This window comes from Podarcis muralis, chromosome 15, assembly GCF_964188315.1.
Source record: "Podarcis muralis chromosome 15, rPodMur119.hap1.1, whole genome shotgun sequence".
NCBI classification, from domain to species: Eukaryota; Metazoa; Chordata; class Lepidosauria; order Squamata; family Lacertidae; genus Podarcis; species Podarcis muralis.
In genome coordinates this window covers 23379373-23393570 of record NC_135669.1, presented here as the reverse complement: position 1 = coordinate 23393570, position 14198 = coordinate 23379373, and the positions used below count along the sequence as shown (strand labels likewise).

Below are 14198 nucleotides of genomic sequence, written 5' to 3'. Positions count from 1 at the left end.
TTTCTCTCTCAGTGGCCATTGACTAACCAGTTTTTTTCCTTCATGTGGGCTCATGAGGCACCTAAGGATTCGGAACCTGGCTAGGTTAGGGGCTGTGCAAATAGCCTTTAATAATCTTTGAAGCAGAAAGTTTCAAGAATTGGTGTGCAGGAAAATGGTTGTGGAGAACTTTCCAGAAAAACAGAGGTGATGCCAGCTGATTTGTTACAGCTTATAGCTCACAGCCTATGGTAGGACAGAGAATCAAAGTACAGGGTGCAGGGGCTCATCTGAAAAATAAAAAAAGATGCTTGCATGACCCAGATGATCAATATGAATGGCTTGTATATACCTCTTTGTTTCTGTGAACTGGTGGCTGGCCAATCACCCTCAGTCTGTCCTCTGCAATTGTGTGCATACAGAGATATGGCTGGTGTTTTTCGGAAAGACCTGGGGGAAACAAGCAAAATATGTGAATGGATAGAATGTCTACGTATTTACATAGAATTCCATTGACTTGGAGCTAGTTGTGCATGAGAAACAAAGATAGGAAGGAGCTCCAGGTGTGCAGGAAAATGGGTGGACAGAAAACTTGTTTTCTCCTGTTCTGGAGGCTCGGACTTGAACCAATGGATTCAAGCTACAAGAAAGGAGATTCTGACTAAACATCAAGAAGAACTTTATGGCAGTAAGAGCTATTTGATTGTGCTACAGCGTCCCATGAGAGGTGGTGGACTCTCCTTCCATGGAGGTTTTTAAGCAGAGGTTGGATGGCCATCTGTCATGGGTGATCTTGTTGAGATTCCAGCTTTGTAGGGGGTTAGACTAGATGACCCCCAGGACCCCTTCCGACTGTACAATTCCATGATTCTACGAAACCATCAAGAGCACCGTCGTCCAGAAAGGCTGACTTCAAAACTCGTTGGTCAACATGATGTTCGGCTAATAAATTCCAGAGGATTATCATTAGTTGTTGAACAAAGGGTTTTGGCCATTCATAAATGTGGGAAGGAATGTCCATTAAATGCAGATTACACAAAAGGAGAGGAAAAGAGAATGTGGCTCACACTTGATGGCCTTGCAAGGTGTTGCAGAGAAAATGCAGGTGCTTATATGAATATGCCGAAGGAGAGATACCAATTCTCTCTCTTTCTGAATTAAATAGTGGTCAAGGATAGGGGAGTCTTTATATAGAAAACCAAGCAATGATGCATTGCTTTTTTACATCTTAAAAATAGTCTTTGTGATGCTCATGGTGAGACACCTGTTACTTGCTATAGTCTGGTGCATTTGACTATATGGCCCTTTGTTCTCCAGAAACATCCGCCCAGGGTGACTTGTATTCTGTACAAAGAACTCCAGCATATGAAACCTACACCTCCCCCTTCCCCCACTTTGACAAAATGAACAATTGTTACACATGATTTCAATTGGCGAGTTATTTTTCCTTTCCTTTCCTTTTTTTCTTTTCCTTTTAATGGTGGTTGGGGATTGTGGTAGACACTATTATGCATTTGGATGTTTCCAATTATGTTCTGCAACCAAAGGTAGCTTCTAGATTATGATGATGATATCCCCCCCTCCCTTCCTGGATGAAGAATTTCTTGTTGTTGTAGTAAAGGCCCATCAGAACAAGCAGTGCATTTGGACTCTCTAGAGTTCAACATCTTAGATAGTGTTCTCTTGAAGTATTAGTCCCAAAGGTAAACCCCAACATAACAGCCAAATCAGTGGCTGCTGTCTGCGTTACCAACTTATCAAGCGAAACTGATCGGAAGCTAGATGGCCGTAAGGGGTGCGGCCATTTCCATACTTGCAAAGAGGTTTGTCTGTAATGAATACATAGTGAAATGAAAGGTTCTACCAGACCCCTGTTTATGGGAGGGCAGTCAGGGGGTGCTTTAAGAAAGCTGGAATTTGGAAGCTACCAGAGAATGCTCTGCCAAATTTCCCGGTTTTCCTTTTGCATTCTTTTGTTTTGCAGGGGGTGCCAAGCTCCTTTCAAGAGACAAACCACCCCTTGAGGAAAATATAGAATTTTGCACCAGACAGTACTCGGTGCCATCGCTTCCCCAGCCTTGGTGTGCGTTTTTGCCAAAAGAAGGAATTGGAGAGGGGGGAAGGAGAGCGGTAGATTACATTGTGCATTGGCTCCTTTAAAAGTGGCAACTCTCATTCTGAAGGAGGCAATCTGTGCTTTCCTTTCTTTTGGCAAGCCGCTTGCCAAGAGAGGAGAGACTGTGCCAGGCATTTCCTCTTTTTGAAGGGGCAGCTGCCACATTAAAATGAGGTGGACATTGATGCCACCATCCCTGTGTACTCCCAAAAGATTCCCCAAAGGGGGCTCCCCATTTTGTAACCTCTGTTTCTTCTCTGCACTCACTGAGATGTTGCCTGTGGTTTAACTCTCATTAAAAATGCACACCAGTCAAAACCTTTATTTCATCTTTACCTGTAGCCAAAGTTTGTTGAAAGAGAAAGATCTGCAAATTTCATTCATCACTGACAATTCAGTGATGTGCAAAAGCATCCCACTTGTGACGAATTCTCTAGTTTTATTGCTTCTCTTCAAAATTTTCAGTTGTTTGGCCTCAGGATCTTCAAAATCTACTTCCTAGATCACTTTCAGCCAAATTGCCATAGCTACTTTTGCTTGGTTATTCTGGCAAGGTATTCAAAGGATGGAAGCAGCTAATTGCCAAGAAACTGACTTCTTGGAGTCCTAAAAATATATTTTACATTTTGCTTTAGGTGGAACTGGGGTGGGGACCCTGAACTGCACGCCACCAAAGCATGTAAAAGCCATTAAAAGGGGGTTGGATTATTGGGGTGTGTGCTGTGTGGAGCTCGCCCTCTGCCATTTTGGACAGCCTTCTTAGGGACTGCTTTGAGGAGGATACAGAGGAGAATGACTTAGGTTAATGATAGGAGGTTAATGGTAGGACTTATGGGTTTCATTCCTATATCTAGGAATGGACAAAACTGTTCTTGTTTCTCTCACTTTCCCCTTTTCCAGTATTAAGTTCAGTTTGTCCCATTTCAGCATCAGCTTTAGAATTATTATTTTCTTAACAAAACAAAACTCTGCAGGAATATTGGTCAGCCTTTTTATTTGCATTCCTCTTAATAGGTTCGGGACGTGGGTGGCGCTGTGGGTAAAAGCCTCAGCGCCTAGGGCTTGCTGATCGAAAGGTCGGTGGTTCGAATCCCCGCGGCGGGGGGCGCTCCTGTTGTTTGGTCCCAGCGCCTGCCAACCTAGCAGTTCGAAAGCACCCCCGGGTGCAAGTAGATAAATAGGGACCGCTTACTAGTGGGAAGGTAAACGGCGTTTCCGTGTGCAGCTCTGGCTCGCCAGAGCAGCGATGTCACGCTGGCCACGTGACCCAGAAGTGTCTCCGGACAGCGCTGGCCCCCGGCCTCTTGAGTGAGATGGGCGCACAACCCTAGAGTCGGACACGACTGGCCCGTACAGGCAGGGGTACCTTTACCTTTACCTTTAATAGGTTCATTTTTGCAAGCACATATTGCAGAAATGTGCTTTTGTACATTATGTTGACTAATATACACAATTTTGTGTGCACTTTCCTGAAATAAATTCTTCTTCTAATACTGCCTAGGACATAGCTTTTGCCTAGAGTACTGCAAAATTTGGAAGAGTCAAGATTTCAAAAGATAACTGCATTTGGGTTTGTGTATTGATCTGGGAAATGCCAGCTAGATAGGTTTGCTTTAAAATATGAACTGAACTATTTTCTTCCCCACTCTGCCTGTTCCCCATCATTCAAGTACCAACACTGATATAACACTCCTAATAGTTGTTTTCTGAACCCCATTCAACCATGCTTACTTTGTCATTGAAAACCCTAAGTGGTCTGGGACCCAAATAGTAGCTTTAAGATCAGCAGTGGAGGCAAAGTAGGTTGTCCTCATGCAATATGACATACATGGAGTGGAGGTACAGAGAAGGGCCTTTTCAGTGGTGGCTCCTCACATGTGGAACTCCTTCTTATTGAAGTAAAATTGATCCCATCTCTTGACAGCTTTATGCAGCTGGGTCAGATGCACTTTTTAGGGGCAGACCTCTGGAGGAGGAGAGACTTGATTTTTTTTAAAAAAAAGATTAGCTGTTATTGCTGCTGCTTCTAAGTGACTGTTTAGTGAATAGCTATGAGTTGTTGTGTTCTGTGTTTTATGGATTTTAGAGGTTCCTTTTATCTTATTTGATTCTACTGCAAACCATGCCATGGCTTGTGCAAAGAGGGAATATAAATAATCTTTAAAAACTATCACCACCATCATTTTCCTCCTGTTCTTAGAACACCCATTTTTCTTGATTTGCTCCCAAAGTCACATCCCTACAGGTAGTTCAGTTTTCTGATGCTTTTATCCATTCTTCCCTGAGGAACTCTGACCCTAACCCAGGCAGACAGTCTCCCATCCAGGGCCATCCAGGGTCAAACCATCCTAGCTTTAGCAGTGGAATTGCATTGTATTCCATCCTTCTGGGCATCATCTGAATCAAGAGCCTTCTGGCAGACATTTGAGGCTAATATGATAATGTGAATTCTGGGCAGCATCAACTGACTGAAATGGATACAGCTATCTGGGCTTTCTATACAAGAAGCACCTGCAGGTTTAAGAGCAGAGCAGAAACCAACCCCTTCCCCAACAAACTCAGCATTAAATAAATATTCCCAGTTTAAAACAGTTGCAAAAGAAATGCCATTCAACAGCATTCGAATATGAGAGCCACTTGTCAGGGACTCTTTAGCTGTGATTCCTGCATTGCAGGGGGTTGAACTGGACGAGACTTGGAGTCCCTTCCAAAATCTGCAATTCACAATTCTATGAATTATTTGGGGTGCTGGTGTTCTGGTGGATTCAAGGCTGTTTCAAGGATAATCCACAGGGAATCTCTTCTGTGGAAGAGCCATTGAAATGAATGGAGCAGGATGACGCCGTGCTAGATTGTGCCCTTGGGTGTTAGTTCTCATTTTCATGTCAGAGGAAACTGAGTTGTGTACCTGCATTGCAAGCTCTGTATGTCACATGGCCTGGCTGTTCAGAAGTCCTTAAACAATGATCAGTGAGTGAAATCACCTGGGACAAATCTAGGAACACAGGAACATATGCAGCTGCCTTCTACAGAATCAGACTATTAGTCCACCTACCTCAGTAATGTCTACTTTGACTGACAGTGGCTCTCTTGAATTTCAGACATTGGTGTCTCCCAGCCTAATCTGGAGGTGCCAGGGATTGAACCTGCAACCTTCTACTACAGAGCTAGCAGTCTTCCTTGAAAGTTAGCTCTTTTTTGTTCTAGCTCTCTGAAAGTTTTTCCTTTGCCCCCACTCCCACCTCCCCCCCCATTACCAGCCTGATCCTTATCCCTAAGAATCCCAGACCCTCCTTCAACTCCTAGCCAGTTGATTCAACACCATCAATAGAATCAAGTGGTAAAGCTTGTGTGTCTGAAGGCTCCCTCTTAGGACAAAATCTCCTTAGATGTGTAGAGTGGGTATTGGTGCATTCTTTGCAAAGCTTAAAGTGGTGTATTCCAGGGAAAGGTTTTGCGATTTCATTTTGCTTGTTACTATGTGCATACAAATAACTTTGAGAGGCAGTGGGATGGTCTTTAAACCCTGACAGCTCTCTATCCTGGCCTTGGGCAGCCAAAGGAAAATGTGGGGTCAGCATACAGCTTGCTCTCTCTTCGCTTTTCCTATCTCTTTAAGTCCAGGAAAGGGGAAGAGGTGGTGAGCTGCTGCTTCTCCCCTATTTGCAATGGGGTGAAATAATCTCTGCCAATGGTGGCTGATACTCCTAAGGACTGGTAGGGTGGAAGGCAGGGAGGTCAACAGAAGGTGGCACCAGAGCCAATGACAAGAGGAACCAAAATTCTAGATTTATCCGCATCCTCTACCCCGTTGACACCTACAAGGGGGCAACACTGAGGCTAAAGAGGAGGCAGCTGACAGGTAGGAGCTAGTTGAGGGCAGGCTAAGGTTAATGGCACAGTGCCCCATTTGTCCTAATGGACCAATTTCCACTGACTCCCTGCCCATTTGTGTTAACTGATGGCAATGATGGCAAATGCAACCACCAATGATGTTATTTACATGCCATGTTTCCACCAAAAATCTGGGACCACGATAAGCGTAAACATTAGCAAAACATATAGCAATGTGAGGGAGATCAATTTGCTACAAAAAGCTATCAGTACCTTCCAGTATGACAAAATCAACAATTCAATCAGCGCAGGGTAAGTTGCAATAAAATAAGTCTAGACTTCATGCATTAGCAAGCACAGAGGTAAATCTGAACCAAAAAACGTATGAAAAGAGAGGTAATCCAGTCTACTAGGTCTAGCCACTTCTATCCTGGGTGTTTATACAAAGTTCAGAAGGGGGCAGGGCCTTCATGCCAGGCTAGGTAATTCACCACAGGCTCCTTTGTTTCTTCTCTAGAGAAGCTCAGCAACAACCAAAGCGGGAGTGGCAATATGTGGTGGTGATGGCATGTTTCATCCCATGGCCTTCCAGGCATTCCAGCTTCTGGTGCTGGTCCTACTATACTCTGAGCATAGATGCTATTCAGAGCAGTTGCTTCTCCCCAATATGCTTCATCACATGCCTGGGATACGAGTGAGCCAATTTGCTTTTGTGAGTGTCCCACAGTGCTTCTTAGGGCAAATGGGGTACTGTCCCACCAACCTCAGTCTGCCTTCTTAACAACAAGTCCATGGCATGGGATAGCCTGTCTGTTTCCTCTTCACTGAATTGTAGAGTTGGAAGGGACCCTGAAGGCCGTCTAGTCCAAACCCCTGCAAAGCAGGAATCTCAACTTAGATCATCCATGACAGATGGTCTTCCAACCTCTGCTCAAAAACTTCCAAGGAAGGCGAGTTCATCACCTCTTGTTGGAATCTCTTCCACTGTTGAACAGCTCTTACCATCAGAAAGTTATTCCTTCTGTTTAGTTGGAATCTCCTTTCTTGTAACTTGAAACCACTTGTTTGAGTCCTACCCTCTGGATCAGGAGAAAACAAGCTTGCTCCATCCTTCTTGTGACAGCCCTTTAGATATTGAAGATGGCTATCATATCTCGCCTCAGTCTCCTCTATTCCAGGCTTCTCCTTAGTCTCAGTGTTGCTCCGGGTAGAACTCAGCAAGGGAGGTGGATGGGACATTAACTTTGGCTCCAGTGACTATTTGGATGCCCTACTTTCCACTCAACCAGTCCCAAAGGGCATCAGCCACCATTGCCACAGGGATCAAGGCCTTGACTATTGGTTGGTAATGAAGGCCATTGTCAACTGCCAACAAGCACCAACACCTTTCTGGAAACACCTTCTTGCTCTTGGTTGGCTGGTTGGCTTGATATTTTTTTGCTGAAAGAATATGCATTTCATTTCCTCTTTTTTCTTTTGCACATATCTTCTTCTGGTGCTAGATTGCAGGCTCTGCTCCTGGTCTCAAGTGTGTCCCCCTCCAGTTTTCCATGTTTTCTGCCTTTCCTCAGACAGCCTTCTGCCTATCTTGCTGACCTGATCCTCTCTTCCTTTAATTCCCATTTCTTGGTCTTCCTGAATTCTTGGTTCTAGACCCACAAACCTGTTTCCCTGGTCATCACAAGAGACTTCACTGCCTTGCTGGAGTTCCAGCTTTGTCCTCTTCCAGTTCTCTGCATGCTTGTGTCTTCCAGCCTTGTTCTTAGGTCCGCTGTCTGTTTGGTGTTAACCCTGTCTGGTGACCATGAGTTAAGACTTCTGCAGATGTTCCCTGTCAGTTTCACGGTATTTCTAACACTGAGCGTGCAACTTAATTTTACCGAAAGTGGAGCCAGAGATGAAATTTGGTGCACCTCCAAGGTCATCGGAGCCAACTCCGAGGGCCAATGTCCCTTTGCCCCCCCCCCATAAAATATTTGAGGAGGCAAGGGCCCCCCAAAGTTGATGGGCATTGCCATTCAAATGGTTTGTGTGTGCCACATCTTGTGATTGATTATGCAGGGTGGGGCTTACCTGGCCCTCAATATTTCATTCAAGTTGGCACCCCTGTCCAATGAAGAATCATTGCTCTTTCTCATAGACATCTAGCTGACACTGAAGGAACAGAATGTTGGACTAGATAGGTTCTTGGTCTGGTTAAGCATGTCTCTTCTTATGTTCTTATTGTTGTTGTTGCTCATAAAAAAATCTGGATGATCTGATTAACATGGACTGATATGCTTCTTAACTTGAGTTGCGTTACCTTCTTTGCCCCAGCCAAAGGCTCAAATAAGGCTCTCATCATGTCTCAAGGTAACCTCACCCACCTGATGCTTTCCAGATGTTGTTGGATTACAACTCCCACCATCCCTGACCATGGCCACCCTGGCCATGCTGAAGGGAATTGGAAGTCAACAACATCTGGAGGGCTTCCAGGCTGAGGAAGGCTATCTAAAGCTTTCTTCCAAGACATTTAATGTACTTTTCAAATGTGTGTGTATATGTTGCTAGAGACACAATAAGAGCTTTGCAAGTCAGATTAAAACTCCACCTAGTCCAGCATCTGGTTTTCTACAGTGGTCAACTTGGTGCTCCTTGGAAATCCTCCCAGCAACTTCTATGCAGTGGCATCCAGTCTCTGAAGATGGACTGAGTCCTTGGCCTAAGGAAGATCCCAGGTAGCCATCATGGTCAATGGGTAGACCAAGCTATCTTTCATGGGTGTGTTGGATCCTGAATTTGTTCACCTGTCAGACAAATGTCATTTCTTCATAGTTCTTCCCATGGCTGTCTAGTGTTACAGGCAGAAAACACACAGAGAGAGTCTATGTGGACCTTTGTTCTGACACAGCACAATGATTGACATTCTATGTAACAGAACTGTGGCCAGCAAACCAAGTTGGAGCACCTGATGCAGTAGTGCCACGGAGGCTAAGCTGATGTGAGCTTATCCATGTTCACCTAGCAGAGGTTTCTGGTTGTCCCAGTTAAGCTGCTAAGGGGCTTCGTTTAGATGATCTAAAACCCTCCATCTGGAGTGGTCTCATAGATGCAGCCTGTGAGGAAAGGGGTTAGAGCAGAAATGGATGAAGCAATGGGGTGAGAAGGGGAAGTCACTCTGCAAGTAATCAGCTAAAACAGGGTCTCTCAAACTTGGGTCTCCATCGGTTGTTGGACTACAAATCCCATCATCCCCAGCTAGCAGGGCCAGTGGTCAGGGATGATGGGAATTGTAGTCCAAATTGTAGTTGGAGACCCAGGTTTGGGAAACCCAGAGTTAAAACCTATGACAAAAGTCATCTGACCCTTTCCTGGGAATCCCCTGGTTTGGATGGAAGAGAGAGAATGGTGTGGTAAGAAAAGAGGAAGAGGAAAGCAGGTTGCTGTTGATGCTGACCCTTTGGCCCTGCCAATCACCAGCGTAAGGCTCCCAACACAGTCTTGTTGCTCCTGCAACAGTGACGACTGGTACCCATTGTGCCTGGTAGGGTGGAAGGCAGGGAGGTCAACAGTAGGTGGAGCCAGAGTCAATGATAGGCAGAATGGGAATGCTGTCCTTGATAGCAAACAAAAGCTTTTCTCACCCCTTTTAGAGCATCTGCTCTAGCTCTGAGTCTTCTTAAAGAAGCATGGGATATAAATAGATCACATTTGAGAGGAATCATCTAATCAGTGGAGGAATTGCCTTCTCCTTTCTACTCTACAGTTCAACTTCCCACAAGCTAGCAGAACCTAGACTACATGCATTAGAAGCAGCCTGACTCAGAGTTGTCCCATTTAGCTTTGTACCGTCTACTTTGACTGACAGAAACTCTCCACATCTCAGGTGAAGGTTAATCCCAGACCTGAGATCCTATAGCAGGAGATGCAACAGATGAAGACTGTATGCTAAGCATGAGTTACAGCGCTGAGCTCTGCTTTCACCTCCCGCTACTTGGTTGGCCCCTGTGGGGCACATGATGCTGTGTTTCAGTGAGCCATTGGTCCATCCCAGCAGAGCTCTACTGATATTAGGGATGGGTTAAAACTTGGATTCAATTTGCATTTAATGGGGAACATACCTAATTCTCACTTTCTGAAACCACATACAAATGGAAACACAGCCATCCTTCACAATTCATGCTTCTCTGAATTTTGCATCTCTGCAACAAACGAATGTGTACACCAATGCATATACTACAGTAAAGTGTGCATATCCGTATACTGGTGAAATTACAAAAATGCATAGTATTGGGGGGAGAGGAAATGCTTTGCAAAAAAAAAGTGTGCATTAGGGGAAATTGCACACTTGTCGGTGTATAGCAGAAGAAATGCTGGTGAATATTCACGAGGACTTAATTTTGGGTGTTTCACCCAAAAGAACTTATGTGGAAATGTGGACTACTAAACTTAAGATTGGAATGAACAGAAACTGAGAGGAAATGAAATTGACCAATTCGCTCACCCCCAGCTGATTTCCCCCCGAAAGCACATCGCACTTGTGGCATGGGGAACCAATGTATGGACAATGTAGGCTTCCTCTTGTGTGCCTTTAGGAATCTGTGTAAGCTTCCCCACATGTCTCATGTCACAACCCTCCCCAAACTAGGAATGGTTCACAAGCTGCGCATGGAGGCGCATGCTGCCCCAGCACCCTCGATGACTAGAGTTTGCTACCAAAACACATTTCATGTTATGATAATATTAATTGCCTGTGTGCGCAGCTTAACTCTCCTTATCTGTAAATCCATCCCCATCCCTCTTTTACTCCAAGCCCCCCACCCTTCACCTTCCCCACCATCGCCACCCCTCCCCTTGCCTGTATGAGTTAATCTGCTGGCTACACTCTCAGCTTTTTCTTTCTTTCTCTCTTTCTTTCTTCTCTCTTTTCTCCCTCTTCTCTCCCCCCCCCCCCCCCGCACCCCAGCCTCCCTTTAGCTTCTGGTTTCATTTTCAGATGACAAAATTCAAGGCACACAGCTCTGCTGTCTGGTTGCTATGGTAACTGCAGCCCTATTATCGTACCTTGTCATTCATCAAGAGAGAATTGTGTTTGACAGAGAGAGACTAAAATGCCTGCAGTCTGGAGTGTGTGTGTGTGTGTGTGTGTGTGTGTGTGCGCGCTCATTCTTCAAAATATGTAAAAAGAGAGAGAGATTTTGATGCATGTTTTATTGCATGTTTAATGTTGCTAAGTTTGATCGCCAGGTCATCACCCTTTCACCTTGAACATGTAGGAATTGTTCATGCCTCTTTGCTTCACATGTTCTCAGTCTCTGCGCATACACACACACACACACACACACACCCCTCGTGAAATATATGATTCATAATCCAAAGGTAATGGTATAAACAATCAACTCCCACCCACCCACTCTTGGCTTAATTCGGCAAGCAGCACGGAGGAATGCTACCTTTGTTACTTATATCTAGCATTGCTACTTATATCCAGCAATGCCTTGGACAATAATTCCTGGGTAGATAGGTACTTAGTTAATTCACCGCTTTAAAGATTAATTTAATTCCTTCACACATCACATTGCACCTCTGGTCTGCCACCGCCAAAGCCGCTGGAAACGGATTGATAGAGGGGCGCTGCACGAAATGAACTGACATTTTTCAGCCAATCGCCTTCGCCCCTTTCCGAATTTGGACCTGGCCCAAATTTATTGTTCCTGAAAGGCAGAAGAGAGGTAATTGCTTGTCATTGTGCAGAGCCTTTTGTGCCTTGGTCCAAATTAATTCCTGAAGTGCACAGCCTTTTAGAAACACAACAACCCACATTTGCAACTCTGTGCAGTTATCTTTTGATCATAGCATTATCTCTAACCTCTGTCGGTTTCAGGGACATAAATGGGAGCATGGGAAGCTGCCTTAACACGGAGCCCATACCTTTGGGCCATCAAAGCTTATTCTTGTCTACACTGACTGGCAGTGGCTCTCCAGGGTTCCAGGCAGGAGACCTTTAGAGCCCTACTTGGTGATGCTGAGGAATGAACCTGGGACCTTCTGCATGCAAAGCAGATGCTCTGTGGTCCTTCCTCAAGAACTTCCTTATATCAAGTCAGATCACTTGTCCTTCTAGCACAGCATCTTCTGCTTTGACCTGCAGCTGCTCTCCAAGATCTTGAGCAGAGGTCATAGTCACCACTTGCTACTTGGTCCTCTTTTAATTGAACCTGAGACCTTCTGCATGAGACATGAACAGTGATGCTTTCTTACATGTTGATAGACGTATGAATGAGTTGAGTCCTCTTCAGGTCTGATGAAGAGGAGCAAGGAGGCAAAAGATGCTCCTCCTGTGTTAAGGCACAGCGTTGTATCCAACAGTCATTGGACTCAGAGCTGACCCATTGAGATTAATGGGCATGCCTCACTTTGTCAAATTCAACAAGACTGCCCTGATAACAACTCAGTTGGATGCAACCCATAATAATCTGAAGCTGGGAGCTGCTATGCTGTGCAAGTCTGCCACATTATCAAGAACCTGGATCACTCAGGGCACACAGAGAACCTCCACAAGTGGGACGTAATTCATGATCAAGAAATTATGCTCCAACATGGCAGGGGCTGTGCAGATTTGGGGGGCACAGCTAAAAGCTCCATCATCCATCCCTTTTCACCATGCAGCATAATTCACCAACATAAATATCTACAGACCAATTAATGTAAACAAATGAAGGAGAGAGAGGCCCCTAGTCAAGGAGTTTATGATATAATTCCCTGATGGATAACAGAAAGCAAATATTGATAATCACTTCTTTGCTTTCCCTATATTCAAAAGGGTTCTGAGCTAGAGCATTTCCCTGGCAGACTGTCCTGGCAGGGGCTGATGGGAGTGGTAGTCCAACAACATCTGGAGTCATCTTCCTCTGTTGCCACGTTCCATCACCATCCCTACCCCTGTGTTAAAACGTCTCAGCAAAAAATGCTCTGTGAAACTGATTCCCTGCCTATCCCTTCCTTTGTTTTCTCCTGAACCACTGAAATGTGCACAGGAAACTCTTTGAGGCAAGGACTGGCCTGTGTGTGTGTGTGTGTGTTGCATGTATTTCCATGCTATTCTGTGGACTGCCATACATTGTGATGGCACTAAATGTATTAAAAGCAATTTGCCAACTTGTTTCCAGCCCGTTTTGCAATTTGGCAGCAAGCAAAATGGTAAGGGAGGGCAGGCAGTGTTTCAACCATCATTAACATTCCCGTTCCTAGAGTCACTCTCCGAGTTTAATAATCCTGCAATAGCAGGGTTAATTTCCTGTTTAACTCCAGACCTACCTTTTGATTCCTCCTCGCGCCCCCTCCTTAAAAATTCCTCCAGGCTAGTGGTTTCAGTGGATGGAGAAACGAACAGGCAGAAACAATTAAACTAGCAGATACAGTGGAAACCAATACCTCTGGCCCTTCCACAGAAATTGTAGCACAGGAATGGATTCTGTAATGTATTTTATCTTTCAGCAGTCTGCTTTCCCCCCTTGCAATTCTTTCAGCCCCTCCTGTGGGCTACAAGAATTCTGTCCTCCCCAAGGACCTCATAAATACACACATGCACTGAAAATATTTTCTCTGTGTATTAATATTACATGATGATCATCTCAAGAAGAGCGAGTGGGCTCCACCCCTCCCTTCTCCTCCTCAGCCCGCTTTCAGACCTTGACTGCAAAATGGCTCCTTAACAACCCCCCCCTCCTCCCTCTCTCTTTTACTTCCAGCATTCACATCTGTCTAGGGCAAAATAAGAGTTTTGAAGGCATTCTGTGACCCAGCCTAGCTTGAATGTGTACTGGGGGTGGTGGGGTGGGAAGGCAGGGAGACGTACTGCAATCGCTGTGCGCATTGCAAGTTTTACACCGGGGGGGGCGGGGGGCGGAAGTGATTCAGAAGCATTTATTGTCACCAGTTAGGAGAGCAATTGGATTTTTATTTTTTTTTGGTTCGGTGTCATCGCCTGTCTGAGGCTCCATGCCATTAGACAGAATTGGCAGCCAGTATCCTGGTTATAAAAGCACTTTCACGAGGGATGGGTTTATTGAACATTGCAGAAATATTTAACTCCCTCGCTGCCGGATCTATGACCCAGTGAAGTCTGTGAATTGCGGCCTGTATTCTTTTGATTGGCTTTGAATGAAGACTGCAATGCTTCTAAACTACAGCGTTCGGGCTTAAGCCAGCAATGGCTCCTACTTAAAAATAGCCCGTGTTGGTCATGGCTTTATAAAAAGTAACTCATCTGAATATTGATGCTTCTCTT

The 14198-nt window shown here is 45.0% G+C and overlaps 1 long non-coding RNA gene across 1 annotated transcript; it reads left to right on the top strand.

Annotated features, from left to right (window-relative positions):
* The first annotated feature begins 569 nt into the window (after window positions 1-569).
* LOC144325639 (uncharacterized) lies at window positions 570-7892 on the top strand. Its single transcript, XR_013390829.1, has 2 exons — window positions 570-3109; window positions 3483-7892. It is a non-coding gene; the product is annotated as an uncharacterized LOC144325639 (long non-coding RNA).
* The last annotated feature ends 6306 nt before the right edge of the window (window positions 7893-14198 follow it).